Below are 25,333 nucleotides of genomic sequence, written 5' to 3' on the forward strand. Positions count from 1 at the left end.
TCCCCGATGCTGCTTTATCGTCTGAGAAGAATCCCCGATGCTGCTATTTCGTCTGAGAAGAATCCCCGATGCTGCTCTTTCGTCTGAGAAGGATCCCCCGATTCTGCACTGTCGCCCTCTGAGAAGGATCCCCGATGCTGCTCTTTCTTCTGAGAAGGATCCCCAGATGCTGCTTTGTCGTCGTCTGAAAAGGATCCCCGATGCTGCTCTTTCGTCTGAGAAGAATCCCCGATGCTACTCTTTTGTCTGAGAAGGATCCCCGATGCTGCTCTTTCGTCTGAGAAGAATCCCCGATGCTGCTCTTTCTTCTGAGAAGGATCCCCGATGCAGCTCTTTCTTCTGAGAAGAATCCCTGATGCTGCTCTTTCGTCTGAGAAGAATCCCCGATGCTGCTCTTTCGTCTGAGAAGGATCCCCGATGCTGCTCTATCATCTGAGAAGGATCCCCGATGCTGCTCTTTTGTCTGAGAAGGATCCCCGATGCTGCTCTTTTGTCTGAGAAGGATCGCCGATGCTGCTCTTTCGTCTGAGAAGGATCCCCCGATTCTGCACTGTCGCCGTCTGAGAAGGATCCCCGATTCTGCTCTTTTGTCTGAAAAGAATCCCCGATGCTGCTCTTTCGTCAGAGAAGGATCCCCGATGCTGCTCTTTCGTCTGAGAAGGATGCCCGATTCTGCTCTTTCGTCTGAGAAGAATCCCCGATGCTGCTCTTTCGTCTGAGAAGGATCCCCGATTCTGCTCTTTCTTCTGAGAAGGATCCCCAGATGCTGCTCTCTCGTCTGAGAAGAATCCCCGATGCTGCTCTTTCGTCTGAGAAGGATCCCCGATTCTGCTCTTTCGTCTGAAAAGAAACCCCGATGCTGCTCTTTCGTCTGAGAAGAATCCCCGATGCTGCTCTTTCTTCTGAGAAGGATCCCCCGATTCTGCTCTGTCGCCGTCTGAGAAGGATACCCCGATTCTGCAATAACGCCGTCTGAGAAGGATCCCCGATGCTGCTCTTTCTTCTGAGAAGAATCCTCGATGCTGCTCTTTTGTCTGAGAAGGATCGCCGATGCTGCTCTTTCGTCTGTGAAGGATCCCCAATGCTGCTCTGTCGTCTGAGAAGGATCCCCGATGCTGCTCTTTTGTCTGAGAAGGATCGCCGATGCTGCTCTTTCGTCTGAGAAGAATCCCCGATGCTGCTCTTTCGTCTGAGAAGGATCCCCGATGCCGCTCTATCATCTGAGAAGGATCCCCGATGCTGCTCTATCATCTGAGAAGGATCCCCGATGCTGCTCTGTCGTCTGAGAAGGATCCCCGATGCTGCTCTTTTGTCTGAGAAGGATCGCCGATGCTGCTCTTTCGTCTGAGAAGAATCCCCGATGCTGCTCTTTCGTCTGAGAAGAATCCCCGATGCTGCTCTTTTGTCTGAGAAGAATCCCCGATGCTGCTTTATCGTCTGAGAAGAATCCCCGATGCTGCTATTTCGTCTGAGAAGAATCCCCGATGCTGCTCTTTCGTCTGAGAAGGATCCCCCGATTCTGCACTGTCGCCCTCTGAGAAGGATCCCCGATGCTGCTCTTTCTTCTGAGAAGGATCCCCAGATGCTGCTTTGTCGTCGTCTGAAAAGGATCCCCGATGCTGCTCTTTCGTCTGAGAAGAATCCCCGATGCTACTCTTTTGTCTGGGAAGGATCCCCGATGCTGCTCTTTCGTCTGAGAAGAATCCCCGATGCTGCTCTTTCTTCTGAGAAGGATCCCCGATGCAGCTCTTTCTTCTGAGAAGAATCCCTGATGCTGCTCTTTCGTCTGAGAAGAATCCCCGATGCTGCTCTTTCGTCTGAGAAGGATCCCCGATGCTGCTCTATCATCTGAGAAGGATCCCCGATGCTGCTCTTTTGTCTGAGAAGGATCCCCGATGCTGCTCTTTTGTCTGAGAAGGATCGCCGATGCTGCTCTTTCGTCTGAGAAGGATCCCCCGATTCTGCACTGTCGCCGTCTGAGAAGGATCCCCGATTCTGCTCTTTTGTCTGAAAAGAATCCCCGATGCTACTCTTTCGTCAGAGAAGGATCCCCGATGCTGCTCTTTCATCTGAGAAGGATGCCCGATTCTGCTCTTTCGTCTGAGAAGAATCCCCGATGCTGCTCTTTCGTCTGAGAAGGATCCCCGATGCTGCTCTTTCGTCTGAGAAGAATCCCTGATGCTGCTCTTTCGTCTGAGAAGGATCCCCGATGCTGCTCTTTCTGCTGAGAAGAATCCCCGATGCTGCTCTTTCGTCTGAAAAGAAACCCCGATGCTGCTCTTTCGTCTGAGAAGGATCCCCGATGCTGCTCTTTCTTCTGAGAAGGATCCCCCCGATTCTGCACTGTCGCCGTCTGAGAAGGATCCCCGATGCTGCTCTTTCTTCTGAGAAGGATCCCCCGATTCTGCTCTGTCGCCGTCTGAGAAGGATACCCCGATTCTGCAATGTCGCCGTCTGAGAAGGATCGCCGATGCTGCTCTTTCGTCTGTGAAGGATCCCCAATGCTGCTCTGTCGTCTGAGAAGGATCCCCGATGCTGCTCTTTTGTCTGAGAAGGATCGCCGATGCTGCTCTTTCGTCTGAGAAGAATCCCCGATGCTGCTCTTTCGTCTGAGAAGGATCCCCGATGCTGCTCTATCATCTGAGAAGGATCCCCGATGCTGCTCTGTCGTCTGAGAAGGATCCCCGATGCTGCTCTTTTGTCTGAGAAGGATCGCCGATGCTGCACTTTCGTCTGAGAAGAATCCCCGATGCTGCTCTTTCGTCTGAGAAGAATCCCCGATGCTGCTCTTTTGTCTGAGAAGAATCCCCGATGCTGCTTTATCGTCTGAGAAGAATCCCCGATGCTGCTATTTCGTCTGAGAAGAATCCCCGATGCTGCTCTTTCGTCTGAGAAGGATCCCCCGATTCTGCACTGTCGCCCTCTGAGAAGGATCCCCGATGCTGCTCTTTCTTCTGAGAAGGATCCCCAGATGCTGCTTTGTCGTCGTCTGAAAAGGATCCCCGATGCTGCTCTTTCGTCTGAGAAGGATCCCCGATGCTGCTCTTTCTGCTGAGAAGAATCCCCGATGCTACTCTTTCGTCTGAAAAGAAACCCCGATGCTGCTCTTTTGTCTGAGAAGGATCGCCGATGCTGCTCTTTCGTCTGAGAAGGATCCCCCGATTCTGCACTGTCGCCGTCTGAGAAGGATCCCCGATTCTGCTCTTTTGTCTGAAAAGAATCCCCGATGCTGCTCTTTCGTCAGAGAAGGATCCCCGATGCTGCTCTTTTGTCTGAGAAGGATGCCCGATTCTGCTCTTTCGTCCGAGAAGAATCCCCGATGCTGCTCTTTCTTCTGAGAAAGATCCCCAAATTCTGCTCTGTCGTCTGAGAAGAATCCCCGATGCTGCTCTTTCGTCTGAGAAGAATCCCCGATGCTGCTCTTTTGTCTGAGAAGGATCCCCGATGCTGCTCTTTTGTCTGAGAAGGATCGCCGATGCTGCTCTTTCGTCTGAGCAGGATCCCACGATTCTGCACTGTCGCCGTCTGAGAAGGATCCCCGATGCTGCTCTTTCTTCTGAGAAGGATCCCCCGATTCTGCTCTGTCGCCGTCTGAGAAGGATACCCCGATTCTGCAATGTCGCCGTCTGAGAAGGATCCCCGATGCTGCTCTTTCTTCTGAGAAAGATCCCCAAATTCTGCTCTGTCGTCTGAGAAGAATCCCCGATGCTGCTCTTTTGTCTGAGAAGAATCCCCGATGCTGCTTTATCGTCTGAGAAGAATCCCCGATGCTGCTATTTCGTCTGAGAAGAATCCCCGATGCTGCTCTTTCGTCTGAGAAGGATCCCCCGATTCTGCACTGTCGCCGTCTGAGAAGGATCCCCGATGCTGCTCTTTCTTCTGAGAAGAATCCCCGATGCTGCTCTTTCATCTGAGAAGGATCCCCGATGCTGCTCTTTCGTCTGAGAAGGATCCCCGATGCTGCTCTTTTGTCTGAGAAGGATCGCCGATGCTGCCCTTTCATCTGAGAAGAATCCCCGATGCTGCTCTTTCGTCTGAGAAGAATCCCCGATGCTGCTCTTTCGTCTGAGAAGAATCCCAGATGCTGCTTTATCGTCTGAGAAGAATCTTTATCGTCTGAGAAGAATCCCCGATGCTGCGATTTCGTCTGAGAAGAATCCCCGATGCTTTCGTCTGAGAAGGATCCCCCGATTCTGCACTGTCGCCGTCTGAGAAGGATCCCCGATTCTGCTCTTTCGTCTGAAAAGAATCCCCGATGCTGCTCTTTCGTCTGAGAAGGATCCCCGATGCTGCTCTTTCGTCTGAGAAGGATCCCCGATTCTGCTCTTTCGTCTGAAAAGAATCCCCGATGCTGCTCTTTCGTCTGAGAAGGATCCCCGATGCTGCTCTTTCGTCTGAGAAGAATCCCCGATGCTGCTCTTTCGTCTGAGAAGGATCCCCGATGCGGCTCTTTCTGCTGAGAAGAATCCCCGATGCTGCTCTTTCGTCTGAGAAGAATCCCCGATGCTGCTCTTTCGTCTGAGAAGGATCCCCGATGCTGCTCTTTCGTCTGAGAAGGATCCCCGATGCTGCTCTTTCGTCTGAGAAGGATCCCCGATGCTGCTCTATCATCTGAGAAGGATCCCCGATGCTGCTCTTTTGTCTGAGAAGGATCCCCGATGCTGCTCTTTTGTCTGAGAAGGATCGCCGATGCTGCTCTTTCGTCTGAGAAGGATCCCCCGATTCTGCACTGTCGCCGTCTGAGAAGGATCCCCGATTCTGCTCTTTTGTCTGAAAAGAATCCCCGATGCTGCTCTTTCGTCAGAGAAGGATCCCCGATGCTGCTCTTTCATCTGAGAAGGATGCCCGATTCTGCTCTTTCGTCTGAGAAGAATCCCCGATGCTGCTCTTTCGTCTGAGAAGGATCCCCGATGCTGCTCTTTCGTCTGAGAAGAATCCCTGATGCTGCTCTTTCGTCTGAGAAGGATCCCCGATGCTGCTCTTTCTGCTGAGAAGAATCCCCGATGCTGCTCTTTCGTCTGAAAAGAAACCCCGATGCTGCTTTTTCGTCTGAGAAGGATCCCCGATGCTGCTCTTTCTTCTGAGAAGGATCCCCCCGATTCTGCACTGTCGCCGTCTGAGAAGGATCCCCGATGCTGCTCTTTCTTCTGAGAAGGATCCCCCGATTCTGCTCTGTCGCCGTCTGAGAAGGATACCCCGATTCTGCAATGTCGCCGTCTGAGAAGGATCGCCGATGCTGCTCTTTCGTCTGTGAAGGATCCCCAATGCTGCTCTGTCGTCTGAGAAGGATCCCCGATGCTGCTCTTTTGTCTGAGAAGGATCGCCGATGCTGCTCTTTCGTCTGAGAAGAATCCCCGATGCTGCTCTTTCGTCTGAGAAGGATCCCCGATGCTGCTCTATCATCTGAGAAGGATCCCCGATGCTGCTCTGTCGTCTGAGAAGGATCCCCGATGCTGCTCTTTTGTCTGAGAAGGATCGCCGATGCTGCACTTTCGTCTGAGAAGAATCCCCGATGCTGCTCTTTCGTCTGAGAAGAATCCCCGATGCTGCTCTTTTGTCTGAGAAGAATCCCCGATGCTGCTTTATCGTCTGAGAAGAATCCCCGATGCTGCTATTTCGTCTGAGAAGAATCCCCGATGCTGCTCTTTCGTCTGAGAAGGATCCCCCGATTCTGCACTGTCGCCCTCTGAGAAGGATCCCCGATGCTGCTCTTTCTTCTGAGAAGGATCCCCAGATGCTGCTTTGTCGTCGTCTGAAAAGGATCCCCGATGCTGCTCTTTCGTCTGAGAAGGATCCCCGATGCTGCTCTTTCTGCTGAGAAGAATCCCCGATGCTACTCTTTCGTCTGAAAAGAAACCCCGATGCTGCTCTTTTGTCTGAGAAGGATCGCCGATGCTGCTCTTTCGTCTGAGAAGGATCCCCCGATTCTGCACTGTCGCCGTCTGAGAAGGATCCCCGATTCTGCTCTTTTGTCTGAAAAGAATCCCCGATGCTGCTCTTTCGTCAGAGAAGGATCCCCGATGCTGCTCTTTTGTCTGAGAAGGATGCCCGATTCTGCTCTTTCGTCCGAGAAGAATCCCCGATGCTGCTCTTTCTTCTGAGAAAGATCCCCAAATTCTGCTCTGTCGTCTGAGAAGAATCCCCGATGCTGCTCTTTCGTCTGAGAAGAATCCCCGATGCTGCTCTTTTGTCTGAGAAGGATCCCCGATGCTGCTCTTTTGTCTGAGAAGGATCGCCGATGCTGCTCTTTCGTCTGAGCAGGATCCCACGATTCTGCACTGTCGCCGTCTGAGAAGGATCCCCGATGCTGCTCTTTCTTCTGAGAAGGATCCCCCGATTCTGCTCTGTCGCCGTCTGAGAAGGATACCCCGATTCTGCAATGTCGCCGTCTGAGAAGGATCCCCGATGCTGCTCTTTCTTCTGAGAAAGATCCCCAAATTCTGCTCTGTCGTCTGAGAAGAATCCCCGATGCTGCTCTTTTGTCTGAGAAGAATCCCCGATGCTGCTTTATCGTCTGAGAAGAATCCCCGATGCTGCTATTTCGTCTGAGAAGAATCCCCGATGCTGCTCTTTCGTCTGAGAAGGATCCCCCGATTCTGCACTGTCGCCGTCTGAGAAGGATCCCCGATGCTGCTCTTTCTTCTGAGAAGAATCCCCGATGCTGCTCTTTCATCTGAGAAGGATCCCCGATGCTGCTCTTTCGTCTGAGAAGGATCCCCGATGCTGCTCTTTTGTCTGAGAAGGATCGCCGATGCTGCCCTTTCATCTGAGAAGAATCCCCGATGCTGCTCTTTCGTCTGAGAAGAATCCCCGATGCTGCTCTTTCGTCTGAGAAGAATCCCAGATGCTGCTTTATCGTCTGAGAAGAATCTTTATCGTCTGAGAAGAATCCCCGATGCTGCGATTTCGTCTGAGAAGAATCCCCGATGCTTTCGTCTGAGAAGGATCCCCCGATTCTGCACTGTCGCCGTCTGAGAAGGATCCCCGATTCTGCTCTTTCGTCTGAAAAGAATCCCCGATGCTGCTCTTTCGTCTGAGAAGGATCCCCGATGCTGCTCTTTCGTCTGAGAAGGATCCCCGATTCTGCTCTTTCGTCTGAAAAGAATCCCCGATGCTGCTCTTTCGTCTGAGAAGGATCCCCGATGCTGCTCTTTCGTCTGAGAAGAATCCCCGATGCTGCTCTTTCGTCTGAGAAGGATCCCCGATGCGGCTCTTTCTGCTGAGAAGAATCCCCGATGCTGCTCTTTCGTCTGAGAAGAATCCCCGATGCTGCTCTTTCGTCTGAGAAGGATCCCCGATGCTGCTCTTTCGTCTGAGAAGGATCCCCGATGCTGCTCTTTCTTCTGAGAAAGATCCCCCGATTCTGCACTGTCGCCATCTGAGAAGGATCCCCGATGCTGCACTTTCTTCAGAGAAGGATCCCCCGATTCTGCTCTGTCGCCGTCTGAGAAGGATACCCCGATGCTGCTCTTTCTTCTGAGAAGGATCCCCAAATTCTGCTCTGTCATCTGAGAAGAATCCCTGATGCTGCTCTTTCGTCTGAGAAGAATCCCCGATGCTGCTCTTTCGTCTGAGAAGAATCCCCGATGCTGCTCATTCGTCTGAGAAGGATCCCCGATGCTGTTCTTTCGTTTGAGAAGGATACCCCGATGCTGCTCTTTCTTCTGAGAAAGATCCCCAAATTCTGCTCTGTCATCTGAGAAGAATCCCTGATGCTGCTCTTTCGGCTGAGAAGAATCCCCGATGCTGTTCCGTCGCCGTCTAAGAACCCCCGATGCTGCTCTGTCGTCGTCTGAGAAGAGTCCCCGATGCTGCTCTTTCGTCTGAGAAGTTCCCACGACTCTGCTCTCACGCCGTCTTAGATGTTCCCACGACTCTGCTCTGTCGTCGTCTGAGAAAGATCCCCCGATGCTGCTCTATCATCTGAGAAGGATCCCCGATGCTGCTCTGTCGTCTGAGAAGGATCCCCGATGCTGCTCTTTTGTCTGAGAAGGATCGCCGATGCTGCTCTTTCGTCTGAGAAGAATCCCCGATGCTGCTCTTTCGTCTGAGAAGGATCCCCGATGCTGCTCTTTCGTCTGAGAAGGATCCCCGATGCTGCTCTTTCGTCTGAGAAGAATCCCCGATGCTGCTCTTTCGTCTGAGAAGAATCCCTGATGCTGCTCTTTCGTCTGAGAAGAATCCCCGATGCTGCTCTTTCGTCTGAGAAGAATCCCCGATGCTGCTCATTCGTCTGAGAAGGATCCCCGATGCTGTTCTTTCGTTTGAGAAGGACACCCCGATGCTGCTCTTTCGTCTGAGAAGAATCCCCGATGCTGCTCTTTCGTCTGAGGGAATCTCCGATGCTGCTCTTTTGTCCGAGAAGAATCCCCGATGCTGCTTTATCGTCTGAGAAGAATCCCCGATGCTGCTCTTTCGTCTGAGAAGAATCCCCGATGCTGCTCTTTCATCTGAGAAGAATCCCCGATGCTGCTCTTTCGTCTCTGAAGGATCCCCGATGCTGTTCTTTCGTTTGAGAAGGACACCCCGGTGCTGCTCTTTCGTCTGAGAAGAATCCCCGATGCTGCTCATTCGTCTGAGAAGGATCCCCGATGCTGTTCTTTCGTTTGAGAAGGACACCCCGATGCTGCTCTTTCGTCTGAGAAGAATCCCCGATGCTGCTCTTTCGTCTGAGGGAATCTCCGATGCTGCTCTTTTGTCCGAGAAGAATCCCCGATGCTGCTTTATCGTCTGAGAAGGATCCCCGATGCTGTTCTTTCGTTTGAGAAGGACACCCCGATGCTGCTCTTTCGTCTGAGAAGAATCCCCGATGCTGCTCTTTCATCTGAGAAGAATCCCCGATGCTGCTCTTTCGTCTCTGAAGGATCCCCGATGCTGTTCTTTCGTTTGAGAAGGACACCCCGGTGCTGCTCTTTCGTCTGAGAAGAATCCCCGATGCTGCTCATTCGTCTGAGAAGGATCCCCGATGCTGTTCTTTCGTTTGAGAAGGACACCCCGATGCTGCTCTTTCGTCTGAGAAGAATCCCCGATGCTGCTCTTTCGTTTGAGGGAATCTCCGATGCTGCTCTTTTGTCCGAGAAGAATCCCCGATGCTGCTCTTTCATCTGAGAAGAATCCCCGATGCTGCTCTTTCGTCTCTGAAGGATCCCCGATGCTGTTCTTTCGTTTGAGAAGGACACCCCGGTGCTGCTCTTTCGTCTGAGAAGAATCCCCGATGCTGCTCATTCGTCTGAGAAGGATCCCCGATGCTGTTCTTTCGTTTGAGAAGGACACCCCGATGCTGCTCTTTCGTCTGAGAAGAATCCCCGATGCTGCTCTTTCGTCTGAGGGAATCTCCGATGCTGCTCTTTTGTCCGAGAAGAATCCCCGATGCTGCTTTATCGTCTGAGAAGGATCCCCGATGCTGTTCTTTCGTTTGAGAAGGACACCCCGATGCTGCTCTTTCGTCTGAGAAGAATCCCCGATGCTGCTCTTTCATCTGAGAAGAATCCCCGATGCTGCTCTTTCGTCTCTGAAGGATCCCCGATGCTGTTCTTTCGTTTGAGAAGGACACCCCGGTGCTGCTCTTTCGTCTGAGAAGAATCCCCGATGCTGCTCTTTCATCTGAGAAGAATCCCCGATGCTGCTCTTTCGTCTGAGAAGTTCCCACGACTCAGCTCTCACGCCGTCTTAGATGTTCCCACGACTCTGCTCTGTCGTCGTCTGAGAAAGATCCCCCGATGCTGCTCTATCATCTGAGAAGGATCCCCGATGCTGCTCTGTCGTCTGAGAAGGATCCCCGATGCTGCTCTTTCGTCTGAGAAGGATCGCCGATGCTGCTCTTTCGTCTGAGAAGGATCCCCGCTGCTGCTCATTCGTCTGAAAAGGATCCCCGATGCTGCTCACTCGTCTGAGAAGGATCCCCGATGCTGTTCTTTCGTTTGAGAAGGACACCCCGATGCTGCTCTTTCGTCTGAGAAGAATCCCCGATGCTGCTCTTTCGTCTGAGAAGAATCCCCGATGCTGCTCTTTTGTCCGAGAAGAATCCCCGATGCTGCTTTATCGTCTGAGAAGGATCCCCGATGCTGTTCTTTCGTTTGAGAAGGACACCCCGATGCTGCTCTTTCGTCTGAGAAGAATCCCCGATGTTGCTCTTTCGTCTGAGAAGAATCCCCGATGCTACTCTTTTGTCTGAGAAGGATCCCCGATGCTGCTCTTTCGTCTGAGAAGAATCCCCGATGCTGCTCTTTCTTCTGAGAAGGATCCCCGATAAAGCTCTTTCTTCTGTGAAGAATCCCCGATGCTGCTCTTTCGTCTGAGAAGAATCCCCGATGCTGCTCTTTCGTCTGAGAAGGATCCCCGATGCTGCTCTATCATCTGAGAAGGATCCCCGATGCTGCTCTGTCGTCTGAGATGGATCCCCGATGCTGCTCTTTTGTCTGAGAAGGATCGCCGATGCTGCTCTTTCGTCCAAGAAGAATCCCCGATGCTGCTCTTTCGTCTGAGAAGAATCGCCGATGCTGCTCTTTCGTCCGAGAAGAATCCCCGATGCTGCTCTTTCGTCTGAGAAGAATCCCCGGTGCTGATCTTTCTTCCGAGAAGAATCCCTGATGCTGCTCTTTCGTCTGAGAAGGATCCCCGATGCTGCTCATTCGTCTGAGAAGGATCCCCGATCCTGTTCTTTCGTTTGAGAAGGACACCCCGATGCTGCTCTTTCGTCTGAGAAGAATCCCCGATGCTGCTCTTTCGTCTGAGGGAAACCCCGATGCTGCTCTTTTGTCCGAGAAGAATCCCCAATGCTGCTTTATCGTCTGAGAAGGATCCCCGATGCTGTTCTTTTGTTTGAGAAGGACACCCCGATGCTGCTCTTTCGTCTGAGAAGAATCCCCGATGCTGCTCTTTCATCTGAAAAGAATCCCCGATGCTGCTCTTTCGTCTGAGAAGGATCCCCGATGCTGTTCTTTCGTTTGAGAAGGACACCCCGATGCTGCTCTTTCGTCTGAGAAGAATCCCCGATGCTGCTCTTTCATCTGAGATGAATCCCCGATGCTGCTCTTTCGTCTGAGAAGTTCCCACGACTCTGCTCTCACGCCGTCTTAGATGTTCCCACGACTCTGCTCTGTCGTCGTCTGAGAAAGATCCCCCGATGCTGCTCTATCATCTGAGAAGGATCCCCGATGCTGCTCTGTCGTCTGAGAAGGAACCCCGATGCTGCTCTTTTGTCTGAGAAGGATCGCCGATGCTGCTCTTTCGTCTGAGAAGAATCCCCGATGCTGCTCTTTCGTCTGAGAAGGATCCCCGATGCTGCTCTTTCGTCTGAGAAGGATCCCCGATGCTGTTCTTTCGTCTGAGAAGAATCCCCGATGCTGCTCTTTCGTCTGAGAAGAATCCCCGATGCTGCACTTTCGTCTGAGAAGGATCCCCGATGCTGCTCATTCCTCTGAGAAGGATCCCCGATGCTGTTCTTTCGTTTGAGAAGGACACCCCGATGCTGCTCTTTCTTCTGAGAAGGATCCCCCGATTCTGCTCTGTCGCCGTCTGAGAAGGATTCCCCGATTCTGCAATGTCGCCGTCTGAGAAGGATCCCCGATGCTGCTCTTTCTTCTGAGAAGGATCCCCAAATTCTGCTCTTTCGTCTGAGAAGGATCCCCCGATTCTGCACTGTCGCCGTCTGAGAAGGATCCCCGGTGCTGCTCTTTCTTCTGAGAAGGATCCCCAAATTCTGCTCTGTCGTCTGAGAAGAATCCCCGATGCTACTCTTTTGTCTGAGAAGGATCCCCGATGCTGCTCTTTCGTCTGAGAAGAATCCCCGATGCTGCTCTTTCGTCTGAGAAAAATCCCCGATGCTGCTCTTTCGTCTGAGAAGGATCCCCGATGCTGCTCTATCATCTGAGAAGGATCCCCGATGCTGCTCTGTCGTCTGAGATGGATCCCCGATGCTGCTTTATCGTCTGAGAAGAATCCCCGATGCTGCTCTTTTGTCTGAGAAGAATCCCAGATGCTGCTTTATCGTCTGAGAAGAATCCCCGATGCTGCTATTTCGTCTGAGAAGAATCCCCGATGCTGCTCTTTCGTCTGAGAAGGATCCCCCGATTCTGCACTGTCGCCGTCTGAGAAGGATCCCCGATGCTGCTCTTTCGTCTGAGAAGAATCCCCGATGCTGCTCTTTCGTCTGAGAAGGATCCCCGATGCTGCTCTTTCTGCTGAGAAGAATCCCCGATTCTGCTCTTTCGTCTGAAAAGAAACCCCGATGCTGCTCTTTCGTCTGAGAAGGATCCCCGATGCTGCTCTTTCTTCTGAGAAGGATCCCCCGATTCTGCACTGTCGCCGTCTGAGAAGGATCCCCGATGCTGCTCTTTCTTCTGAGAAGGATCCCCCGATTCTGCTCTGTCGCCGTCTGAGAAGGATACCCCGATTCTGCGATGTCGCCGTCTGAGAAGGATCCCCGATGCTGCTCTTTCTTCTGAGAAGGATCCCCAAATTCTGCTCTGTCGTCTGAGAAGAATCCCTGATGCTGCTCTTTCGGCTGAGAAGAATCCTCGATGCTGCTCTGTCGCCGTCTTAGAAGGTCCCACGACTCTGCTCTGTCGTCTTCTGAGAAGAATCCCCGAAGCTGTTCCGTCGCCGTCTAAGAACCCCCTATGCTGCTCTGTCGTCGTCTGAGAAGAGTCCCCGATGCTGCTCTTTCGTCTGAGAAGGTCCCACGACTCTGCTCTGTCGTCTTCTGAGAAGAATCCCCGATGCTGTTCCGTCGCCGTCTAAGAACCCCCGATGCTGCTCTGTCGTCGTCTGAGAAGAGTCCCCGATGCTGCTCTTTCGTCTGAGAAGGTCCCACGACTCTGCTCTCACGCCGTCTTAGATGTTCCCACGACTCTGCTCTGTTGTCGTCTGAGAAAGATCCCCCGATGCTGCTCTATCATCTGAGAAGGATCCCCGATGCTGCTCTGTCGTCTGAGAAGGATCCCCGATGCTGCTCTTTTGTCTGAGAAGGATCGCCGATGCTGCTCTTTCGTCTGAGAAGAATCCCCGATGCTGCTCTTTCGTCTGAGAAGGATCCCCGATGCTGCTCTTTCGTCTGAGACGGATCCCCGATGCTGTTCTTTCGTTTGAGAAGGACACCCCGATGCTGCTCTTTCGTCTGAGAAGAATCCCCGATGCTGCTCTTTCGTCTGAGAAGAATCCCCGATGCTGCTCTTTTGTCCGAGAAGAATCCCCGATGCTGCTCTCTCGTCTGAGAAGAATCCCCGATGCTGCTCTTTCGTCTGAGAAGGATCCCCGATGCTGCTCTTTCGTCTGAGAAGTATCCCCCGATTCTGCTCTGTCGCCGTCTGAGAAGGATACCCCGATTCTGCAATGTCGCCGTCTGAGAAGGATCCCCGATGCTGCTCTTTCGTCTGAGAAGGATCCCCGATTCTGCTCTTTCGTCTGAAAAGAAACCCCGATGCTGCTCTTTCGTCTGAGAAGGATCCCCAATGCTGCTCTTTCGTCTGAGAAGGATCCCCGATGCTGCTCTATCATCTGAGAAGGATCCCCGATGCTGCTCTTTCTTCTGAGAAGGATCCCCAAATTCTGCTCTGTCGTCTGAGAAGGATCGCCGATGCTGCTCTTTCGTCTGAGAAGAATCCCCGATGCTGCTCTTTCGTCTGAGAAGGATCTCCGATGCTGCTCTATCATCTGAGAAGGATCCCCGATGCTGCTCTTTTGTCTGAGAAGGATCCCCAATGCTGCTCTTTTGTCTGAGAAGGATCGCCGATGCTGCTCTTTCGTCTGAGAAGAATCCCCGATGCTGCTCTTTCGTCTGAGAAGGATCGCCGATGCTGCTCTTTCGTCTGTGAAGGATCCCCGATGCTGCTCTGTCGTCTGAGAAGGATCCCCGATGCTGCTCTTTTGTCTGAGAAGGATCGCCGATGCTGCTCTTTCGTCTGAGAAGAATCCCCGATGCTGCTCTTTCGTCTGAGAAGGATCCCCGATGCTGCTCTATCATCTGAGAAGGATCCCCGATGCTGCTCTTTTGTCTGAGAAGGATCGCCGATGCTGCTCTTTCGTCTGAGAAGAATCCCCGATGCTGCTCTTTCGTCTGAGAAGAATCCCCGATGCTGCTCTTTTGTCTGAGAAGAATCCCCGATGCTGCTTTATCGTCTGAGAAGAATCCCCGATGCTGCTATTTCGTCTGAGAAGAATCCCCGATGCTGCTCTTTCGTCTGAGAAGGATCCCCCGATTCTGCACTGTCGCCGTCTGAGAAGGATCCCCGATGCTGCTCTTTCTTCTGAGAAGGATCCCCAGATGCTGCTTTGTCGTCGTCTGAAAAGGATCCCCGATGCTGCTCTTTCGTCTGAGAAGAATCCCCGATGCTACTCTTTTGTCTGAGAAGGATCCCCGATGCTGCTCTTTCGTCTGAGAAGAATCCCCGATGCTGCTCTTTCTTCTGAGAAGGATCCCCGATGCTGCTCTTTCTTCTGAGAAGGATCCCCGATGCTGCTCTATCATCTGAGAAGGATCCCCGATGCTGCTCTGTCGTCTGAGAAGGATCCCCGATGCTGCTCTATCATCTGAGAAGGATCCCCGATGCTGGTCTGTCGTCTGAGAAGGATCCCCGATGCTGGTCTTTTGTCTGAGAAGGATCGCCGATGCTGCTCTTTCGTCCGAGAAGAATCCCCGATGCTGCTCTTTCGTCTGAGAAGAATCCCCGATGCTGATCTTTCGTCTGAGAAGAACCCCGATGCTGCTCTTTTGTCTGAGAAGAATCCCCGATGCTGCTTTATCGTCTGAGAAGAATCCCGGATGCTGCTATTTCGTCTGAGAAGGATCCCCGATTCTGCTCTTTCGTCTGAAAAGAAACCCCGATGCTGCTCTTTCGTCTGAGAAGGATCCCCGATGCTGCTCTTTCTTCTGAGAAGGATCCCCTGATTCTGCTCTGTCGCCGTCTGAGAAGGATACCCCGATTCTGCAATGTCGCCATCTGAGAAGGATCCCCGATGCTGCTCTTTCTTCTGAGAAGGATCCCCAAATTCTGCTCTGTCGTCTGAGAAGGATCCCCGATGCTGCTCTGTCGTCTGAGAAGGATACCCCGATTCTGCAATGTCGCCGTCTGAGAAGGATCCTCGATGCTGCTCTTTTGTCTGAGAAGGATCGCCGATGCTGCTCTTTCATCTGTGAAGGATCCCCGATGCTGCTCTGTCGTCTGAGAAGGATCCCCGATGCTGCTCTTTTGTCTGAGAAGGATCGCCGATGCTGCTCTTTCGTCTGAGAAGAATCCCCGATGCTGCTCTTTCGTCTGAGAAGGATCCCCGATGCTGCTCTTTCGTCTGAGAAGGATCCCCGATGCTGCTCTATCATCTGAGAAGGATCCCCGATGCTGCTCTGTCGTCTGAGATGGATCCCCGATGCTGCTCTTTTGTCTGAGAAGGATCGCCGATGCTGCTCTTTCGTCCAAGAAGAATCCCCGATGCTGCTCTTTCGTCTGAGAAGAATCGCCGATGCTGCTCTTTCGTCCGAGAAGAATCCCCGATGCTGCTCTTTCGTCTGAGAAGAATCCCCGGTGCTGATCTTTCGTCTGAGAAGGATCCCCCGATTCTGCACTGTCGCCGTCTGACAAGGATCCCCGATGCTGCTCTTTCTTCTGAGAAGAATCCCTGATGCTGCTCTTTCGTCTGAGAAGGATCCCCGATGCTGCTCATTCGTCTGAGAAGGATCCCCGATGCTGTTCTTTCGTTTGAGAAGGATACCCCGATGCTGCTCTTTCGTCTGAGAAGAATCCCCGATGCTGCTCTTTCGTCTGAGGGAATCCCCGATGCTGCTCTTTTGTCCGAGAAGAATCCCCAATGCTGCTTTATCGTCTGAGAAGGATACCCGATGCTGTTCTTTCGTTTGAGAAGGACACCCGGATGCTGCTCTTTCGTCTGAGAAGAATCCCCGATGCTGCTCTTTCATCTGAGAAGAATCCCCGATGCTGCTCTTTCGTCTGAGAAGGATCCCCGATGCTGTTCTTTCGTTTGAGAAGGACACCCCGATGCTGCTCTTTCGTCTGAGAAGAATCCCCGATGCTGCTCTTTCATCTGAGAAGAATCCCCGATGCTGCTCTTTCGTCTGAGAAGTTCCCACGACTCTGCTCTCACGCCGTCTTAGATGTTCCCAAGACTCTGCTCTGTCGTCGTCTGAGAAAGATCCCCCGATGCTGCTCTATCATCTGAGAAGGATCCCCGATGCTGCTCTGTCGTCTGAGAAGGATCCCCGATGCTGCTCTTTTGTCTGAGAAGGATCGCCGATGCTGCTCTTTCGTCTGAGAAGAATCCCCGATGCTGCTCTTTCGTCTGAGAAGGATCCCCGATGCTGCTCTTTCGTCTGAGAAGGATCCCCGATGCTGCTCTTTCGTCTGAGAAGAATCCCCGATGCTGCTCTTTCGTCTGAGAAGAATCCCTGATGCTGCTCTTTCGTCTGAGAAGGATCCCCGATGCTGCTCATTCGTCTGAGAAGGATCCCCGATGCTGTTCTTTCATTTGAGAAGGACACCCCGATGCTTCTCTTTCGTCTGAGAAGAATCCCCGATGCTGCTCTTTCGTCTGAGAAGAATCCCCGATGCTGCTCTGTCGCCGTCTTAGAAGGTCCCACGACTCTGCTCTGTCGTCTTCTGAGAAGAACCCCCGATGCTGCTCTGTCGTCGTCTGAGAAGAATTCCCGATGCTGCTCTTTCGTCTGAGAAGAATCCCTGATGCTGCTCTTTCGTCTGAGAAGAATCCCCGATGCTGCTCTTTTGTCTGAGAAGAATCCCCGATGCTGCTTTATCGTCTGAGAAGAATCCCCGATGCTGCTATTTCGTCTGAGAAGAATCCCCGATGCTGCTCTTTCGTCTGAGAAGGATCCCCCGATTCTGCACTGTCGCCGTCTGAGAAGGATCCCCGATGCTGCTCTTTCTTCTGAGAAGGATCACCAGATGCTGCTTTGTCGTCGTCTGAAAAGGATCCCCGATGCTGCTCTTTCGTCTGAGAAGAATCCCCGATGCTACTCTTTTGTCTGAGAAGGATCCCCGATGCTGCTCTTTCGTCTGAGAAGAATCCCCGATGCTGCTCTTTCTTCTGAGAAGAATCCCCGATGCTGCTCTTTCTTCTGAGAAGGATCCCCGATGCTGCTCTTTCTTCTGAGAAGGATCCCCGATGCTGCTCTGTCGTCTGAGAAGGATCCCCGATGCTGCTCTGTCGTCTGAGAAGGATCCCCGATGCTGCTCTTTTGTCTGAGAAGGATCGCCGATGCTGCTCTTTCGTCCGAGAAGAATCCCCGATGCTGCTCTTTCGTCTGAGAAGAATCCCCGATGCTGATCTTTCGTCTGAGAAGAATCCCGATGCTGCTCTTTTGTCTGAGAAGAATCCCAGATGCTGCTTTATCGTCTGAGAAGAATCCCCGATGCTGCTATTTCGTCTGAGAAGGATCCCCCGATTCTGCACTGTCGCCGTCTGAGAAGGATCCCCGATTCTGCTCTTTCGTCTGAAAAGAATCCCCGATGCTGCTCTTTCGTCTGAGCAGGATCCCCGATGCTGCTCTTTCTGCTGAGAAGAATCCCCGATTCTGCTCTTTCGTCTGAAAAGAAACCCCGATGCTGCTCTTTCGTCTGAGAAGGATCCCCGATGCTGCTCTTTCTTCTGAGAAGGATCCCCCGATTCTGCACTGTTGCCGTCTGAGAAGGATCCCCGATGCTGCTCTTTCTTCTGAGAAGGATCCCCCGATTCTGCTCTGTCGCCGTCTGAGAAGGATACCCCGATTCTGCGATGTCGCCGTCTGAGAAGGATCCCCGATGCTGCTCTTTCTTCTGAGAAGGATCCCCAAATTCTGCTCTGTCGTCTGAGAAGAATCCCTGATGCTGCTCTTTCGGCTGAGAAGAATCCTCGATGCTGCTCTGTCGCCGTCTTAGAAGGTCCCACGACTCTGCTCTGTCGTCTTCTGAGAAGAACCCCCGATGCTGCTCTGTCGTCGTCTGAGAAGAATCCCCGATGCTGCTCTTTGGTCTGAGAAGAATCCCTGATGCTGCTCTTTCGTCTGAGAAGAATCCCCGATGCTGCTCTTTTGTCTGAGAAGAATCCCCGATGCTGCTTTATCGTCTGAGAAGAATCCCCGATGCTGCTATTTCGTCTGAGAAGAATCCCCGATGCTGCTCTTTCGTCTGAGAAGGATCCCCCGATTCTGCACTGTCGCCGTCTGAGAAGGATCCCCGATGCTGCTCTTTCTTCTGAGAAGGATCACCAGATGCTGCTTTGTCGTCGTCTGAAAAGGATCCCCGATGCTGCTCTTTCGTCTGAGAAGAATCCCCGATGCTACTCTTTTGTCTGAGAAGGATCCCCGATGCTGCTCTTTCGTCTGAGAAGAATCCCCGATGCTGCTCTTTCTTCTGAGAAGGATCCCCGATGCTGCTCTTTCTTCTGAGAAGGATCCCCCGATGCTGCTCTGTCGTCTGAGAAGGATCCCCGATGCTGCTCTGTTGTCTGAGAAGGATCCCCGATGCTGCTCTTTTGTCTGAGAAGGATCGCCGATGCTGCTCTTTCGTCCGAGAAGAATCCCCGATGCTGCTCTTTCGTCTGAGAAGAATCCCCGATGCTGATCTTTCGTCTGAGAAGAATCCCGATGCTGCTCTTTTGTCTGAGAAGAATCCCAGATGCTGCTTTATCGTCTGAGAAGAATCCCCGATGCTGCTATTTCGTCTGAGAAGGATCCCCCGATTCTGCACTGTCGCCGTCTGAGAAGGATCCCCGATTCTGCTCTTTCGTCTGAAAAGAATCCCCGATGCTGCTCTTTCGTCTGAGCAGGATCCCCGATGCTGCTCTTTCTGCTGAGAAGAATCCCCGATTCTGCTCTTTCGTCTGAAAAGAAACCCCGATGCTGCTCTTTCGTCTGAGAAGGATCCCCGATGCTGCTCTTTCTTCTGAGAAGAATCCCCGATGCTGTTCCGTCGCCGTCTAAGAACCCCCGATGCTGCTCTGTCGTCTTCTGAGAAGAATCCCCGATGCTGTTCCGTCGCCGTCTAAGAACCCCCGATGCTGCTCTGTCGTCGTCTGAGAAGAGTCCCCGATGCTGCTCTTTCGTCTGAGAAGGTCCCACGACTCTGCTCTCACGCCGTCTTAGATGTTCCCACGACTCTGCTCTTATGTCGTCTGAGAAAGATCCCCCGATGCTGCTCTATCATCTGAGAAGGATCCCCGATGCTGCTCTGTCGTCTGAGAAGGATCCCCGATGCTGCTCTTTTGTCTGAGAAGGATCGCCGATGCTGCTCTTTCGTCTGAGAAGAATCCCCGATGCTGCTCTTTCGTCTGAGAAGGATCCCCGATGCTGCTCTTTCGTCTGAGACGGATCCCCGATGCTGTTCTTTCGTTTGAGAAGGACACCCCGATGCTGCTCTTTCGTCTGAGAAGAATCCCCGATGCTGCTCTTTCGTCTGAGAAGAATCCCCGATGCTGCTCTTTTGTCCGAGAAGAATCCCCGATGCTGCTCTCTCGTCTGAGAAGAATCCCCGATGCTGCTCTTTCGTCTGAGAAGGATCCCCGATGCTGCTCTTTCTTCTGAGAAGTATCCCCCGATCCTGCTCTGTCGCCGTCTGAGAAGGATACCCCGATTCTGCAATGTCGCCGTCTGAGAAGGATCCCCGATGCTGCTCTTTCGTCTGAGAAGGATCCCCGATTCTGCTCTTTCGTCTGAAAAGAAACCCCGATGCTGCTCTTTCGTCTGAGAAGGATCCCCGATGCTGCTCTTTCGTCTGAGAAGGATCCCCGATGCTGCTCTTTCGTCTGAGAAGGATCCCCGATGCTGCTCTATCATCTGAGAAGGATCCCCGATGCTGCTCTTTCGTCTGAGAAGGATCCCCGATGCTGCTCTATCATCTGAGAAGGATCCCCGATGCTGCTCTTTTGTCTGAGAAGGATCCCCAATGCTGCTCTTTTGTCTGAGAAGGATCGCCGATGCTGCTCTTTCGTCTGAGAAGAATCCCCGATGCTGCTCTTTCGTCTGAGAAGGATCGCCGATGCTGCTCTTTCGTCTGTGAAGGATCCCCGATGCTGCTCTGTCGTCTGAGAAGGATCCCCGATGCTGCTCTTTTGTCTGAGAAGGATCGCCGATGCTGCTCTTTCGTCTGAGAAGAATCCCCGATGCTGCTCTTTCGTCTGAGAAGGATCCCCGATGCTGCTCTTTTGTCTGAGAAGGATCGCCGATGCTGCTCTTTCGTCTGAGAAGAATCCCCGATGCTGCTCTTTCGTCTGAGAAGAATCCCCGATGCTGCTCTTTTGTCTGAGAAGAATCCCCGATGCTGCTTTATCGTCTGAGAAGAATCCCCGATGCTGCTATTTCGTCTGAGAAGAATCCCCGATGCTGCTCTTTCGTCTGAGAAGGATCCCCCGATTCTGCACTGTCGCCGTCTGAGAAGGATCCCCGATGCTGCTCTTTCTTCTGAGAAGAATCCCCGATGCTACTCTTTTGTCTGAGAAGGATCCCCGATGCTGCTCTTTCGTCTGAGAAGAATCCCCGATGCTGCTCTTTCTTCTGAGAAGGATCCCCGATGCTGCTCTTTCTTCTGAGAAGGATCCCCGATGCTGCTTTGTCTTCTGAGAAGGATCCCCGATGCTGCTCTATCATCTGAGAAGGATCCCCGATGCTGCTCTGTCGTCTGAGAAGGATCCCCGATGCTGCTCTTTTGTCTGAGAAGGATCGCCGATGCTGCTCTTTCGTCCGAGAAGAATCCCCGATGCTGCTCTTTCGTCTGAGAAGAATACCCGATGCATATCTTTCGTCTGAGAAGAACCCCGATGCTGCTCTTTTGTCTGAGAAGAATCCCCGATGCTGCTTTATCGTCTGAGAAGAATCCCGGATGCTGCTATTTCGTCTGAGAAGGATCCCCCGATTCTGCTCTTTCGTCTGAGAAGGATCCCCGATTCTGCTCTTTCGTCTGAAAAGAAACCCCGATGCTGCTCTTTCGTCTGAGAAGGATCCCCGATGCTGCTCTTTCTAGTGAGAACGATCCCCTGATTCTGCTCTGTCGCCGTCTGAGAAGGATACCCCGATTCTGCAATGTCGCCGTCTGAGAAGGATCCCCGATGCTGCTCTTTCTTCTGAGAAGGATCCCCAAATTCTGCTCTGTCGTCTGAGAAGAATCCTTGATGCTGCTCTTTTGTCTGAGAAGGATCCCCGATGCTGCTCTTTCTTCTGAGAAGGATCCCCAAATTCTGCTCTTTTGTCTGAGAAGAATCCCAGATGCTGCTTTATCGTCTGAGAAGAATCCCCGATGCTGCTATTTCGTCTGAGAAGAATCCCCGATGCTGCTCTTTCGTCTGAGAAGGATCCCCCGATTCTGCACTGTAGCCGTCTGAGAAGGATCCCCGATTCTGCTCTTTCGTCTGAAAAGAATCCCCGATGCTGCTCTTTCGTCTGAAAAGAATCCCAGATGCTGCTCTTTCGTCTGAGAAGGATCCCCCGATTCTGCACTGTCGCCGTCTGAGAAGGATCCCCGATGCTGCTCTTTCTTCTGAGAAGGATCCCCAAATTCTGCTCTGTCGTCTGAGAAGAATCCCTGATGCTGCTCTTTCGGCTGAGAAGAATCCTCGATGCTGCTCTGTCGCCGTCTTAGAAGGTCCCACGACTCTGCTCTGTCGTCTTCTGAGAAGAATCCCCGATGCTGTTCCGTCGCCGTCTAAGAACCCCCGATGCTGCTCTGTCGTCGTCTGAGAAGAATCCCCGATGCTGCTCTTTCGTCTGAGAAGAATCCCTGATGCTGCTCTTTCGTCTGAGAAGGATCCCCGATGCTGCTTTATCGTCTGAGAAGGATCCCCGATGCTGTTCTTTTGTCCGAGAAGAATCCCCGATGCTGCTTTATCGTCTGAGAAGAATCCCCGATGCTGCTATTTCGTCTGAGAAGAATCCCCGATGCTGCTCTTTCGTCTGAGAAGGATCCCCCGATTCTGCACTGTCGCCGTCTGAGAAGGATCCCCGATGCTGCTCCTTCTTCTGAGAAGGATCCCCAGATGCTGCTTTGTCGTCGTCTGAAAAGGATCCCCGATGCTGCTCTTTCGTCTGAGAAGAATCCCCGATGCTACTCTTTTGTTTGAGAAGGATCCACGATGCTGCTCTTTCGTCTGAGAAGAATCCCCGATGCTGCTCTTTCTTCTGAGAAGGATCCCCGATAAAGCTCTTTCTTCTGAGAAGAATCCCCGATGCTGCTCTTTCGTCTGAGAAGAATCCCCGATGCTACTCTTTTGTCTGAGAAGGATCCACGATGCTGCTCTTTCTTCTGAGAAGGATCCCCCGATTCTGCACTGTAGCCGTCTGAGAAGGATCCCCGATTCTGCTCTTTCGTCTGAAAAGAATCCCCGATGCTGCTCTTTCGTCTGAGAAGGATCCCCGATGCTGCTCTTTCGTCTGAGAAGGATCCCCGATTCTGCTCTTTCGTCTGAAAAGAATCCCAGATGCTGCTCTTTCGTCTGAGAAGGATCCCCGATGCTGCTCTTTCGTCTGAGAAGAATCCCCGATGCTGCTCTTTCGTCTGAGAAGGATCCCCGATGCTGCTCTTTCTGCTGAGAAGAATCCCCGATTCTGCTCTTTCGTCTGAAAAGAAACCCCGATGCTGCTCTTTCGTCTGAGAAGGATCCCCGATGCTGCTCTTTCTTCTGAGAAGGATCCCCAAATTCTGCTCTGTCGTCTGAGAAGAATCCCTGATGCTGCTCTTTCGGCTGAGAAGAATCCTCGATGCTGCTCTGTCGCCATCTTAGAAGGTCCCACGACTCTGCTCTCTCGTCTTCTGAGAAGAATCCCCGATGCTGTTCCGTCGCCGTCTAAGAACCCCCGATGCTGCTCTGTCGTCGTCTGAGAAGAATCCCCGATGCTGCTCTTTCGTCTGAGAAGAATCCCTGATGCTGCTCTTTCGTCTGAGAAGGATCCCCGATGCTGCTCATTCGTCTGAGAAGGATCCCCGATGCTGTTCTTTCGTTTGAGAAGGACACCCCGATGCTGCTCTTTCGTCTGAGAAGAATCCCCGATGCTGCTCTTTCGTCTGAGAAGAATCCCCGATGCTGCTCTTTTGTCCGAGAAGAATCCCCGATGCTGCTTTATCGTCTGAGAAGGATCCCCGATGCTGTTCTTTCGTTTGAGAAGGACACCCCGATGCTGCTCTTTCGTCTGAGAAGAATCCCCGATGCTGCTCTTTCGTCTGAGAAGGATCCCCGATTCTGCTCTTTCGTCTGAAAAGAAACCCCGATGCTGCTCTTTCGTCTGAGAAGGATCCCCGATGCTGCTCTTTCTTCTGAGAAGGATCCCCCGATTCTGCTCTGTCGCCGTCTGAGAAGGATTCCCCGATTCTGCAATGTCGCCGTCTGAGAAGGATCCCCGATGCTGCTCTTTCTTCTGAGAAGGATCCTCAAATTCTGCTCTTTCGTCTGAGAAGGATCCCCCGATTCTGCACTGTCGCCGTCTGAGAAGGATCCCCGGTGCTGCTCTTTCTTCTGAGAAGGATCCCCAAATTCTGCTCTGTCGTCTGAGAAGAATCCCCGATGCTACTCTTTTGTCTGAGAAGGATCCCCGATGCTGCTTTTTCGTCTGAGAAGAATCCCCGATGCTGCTCTTTCTTCTGAGAAGGATCCCCAATAAAGCTCTTTCTTCTGAGAAGAATCCCCGATGCTGCTCTTTCGTCTGAGAAGAATCCCCGATGCTGCTCTTTCGTCTGAGAAGGATCCCCGATGCTGCTCTATCATCTGAGAAGGATCCCCGATGCTGCTCTTTTGTCTGAGAAGGATCCCCGATGCTGCTCTTTTGTCTGAGAAGGATCGCCGATGCTGCTCTTTCGTCTGAGAAGAATCCCCGATGCTGCTCTTTCGTCTGAGAAGAATCCCCGATGCTGCTCTTTTGTCTGAGAAGAATCCCCGATGCTGCTTTATCGTCTGAGAAGAATCCCCGATGCTGCTATTTCGTCTGAGAAGAATCCCCGATGCTGCTCTTTCGTCTGAGAAGGATCCCCCGATTCTGCACTGTCGCCGTCTGAGAAGGATCCCCGATGCTGCTCCTTCTTCTGAGAAGGATCCCCAGATGCTGCTTTGTCGTCGTCTGAAAAGGATCCCCGATGCTGCTCTTTCGTCTGAGAAGAATCCCCGATGCTACTCTTTTGTCTGAGAAGGATCCACGATGCTGCTTTTTCGTCTGAGAAGAATCCCCGATGCTGCTCTTTCTTCTGAGAAGAATCCCCGATAAAGCTCTTTCTTCTGAGAAGAATCCCCGATGCTGCTCTTTCGTCTGAGAAGAATCCCCGATGCTGCTCTTTCGTCTGAAAAGGATCCCCGATGCTGCTCTATCATCTGAGAAGGATCCCCGATGCTGGTCTGTCGTCTGAGAAGGATCCCCGATGCTGCTCTTTTGTCTGAGAAGGATCGCCGATGCTGCTCTTTCGTCCGAGAAGAATCCCCGATGCTGCTCTTTTGTCTGAGAAGAATCCCAGATGCTGCTTTATCGTCTGAGAAGAATCCCCGATGCTGCTATTTCGTCTGAGAAGAATCCCCGATGCTGCTCTTTCGTCTGAGAAGGATCACCCGATTCTGCACTGTAGCCGTCTGAGAAGGATCCCCGATTCTGCTCTTTCGTCTGAAAAGAATCCCCGATGCTGCTCTTTCGTCTGAGAAGGATCCCCGATGCTGCTCTTTCGTCTGAGAAGGATCCCCGATTCTGCTCTTTCGTCTGAAAAGAATCCCAGATGCTGCTCTTTCGTCTGAGAAGGATCCCCGATGCTGCTCTTTCGTCTGAGAAGAATCCCCGATGCTGCTCTTTCGTCTGAGAAGGATCCCCGATGCTGCTCTTTCTGCTGAGAAGAATCCCCGATTCTGCTCTTTCGTCTGAAAAGAAACCCCGATGCTGCTCTTTCGTCTGAGAAGGATCCCCGATGCTGCTCTTTCTTCTGAGAAGGATCCCCCGATTCTGCACTGTCGCCGTCTGAGAAGGATCCCCGATGCTGCTCTTTCTTCTGAGAAGGATCCCCAAATTCTGCTCTGTCGTCTGAGAAGAATCCCTGATGCTGCTCTTTCGGCTGAGAAGAATCCTCGATGCTGCTCTTTTGTCTGAGAAGGATCGCCGATGCTGCTCTTTCGTCCGAGAAGAATCCCCGATGCTGCTCTTTTGTCTGAGAAGAATCCCAGATGCTGCTTTATCGTCTGAGAAGAATCCCCGATGCTGCTATTTCGTCTGAGAAGAATCCCCGATGCTGCTCTTTCGTCTGAGAAGGATCACCCGATTCTGCACTGTAGCCGTCTGAGAAGGATCCCCGATTCTGCTCTTTCGTCTGAAAAGAATCCCCGATGCTGCTCTTTCGTCTGAGAAGGATCCCCGATGCTGCTCTTTCGTCTGAGAAGG

This window comes from Gobius niger (assembly GCF_951799975.1).
Source record: "Gobius niger genome assembly, chromosome: 2".
Classification (NCBI taxonomy): domain Eukaryota; kingdom Metazoa; phylum Chordata; class Actinopteri; order Gobiiformes; family Gobiidae; genus Gobius; species Gobius niger.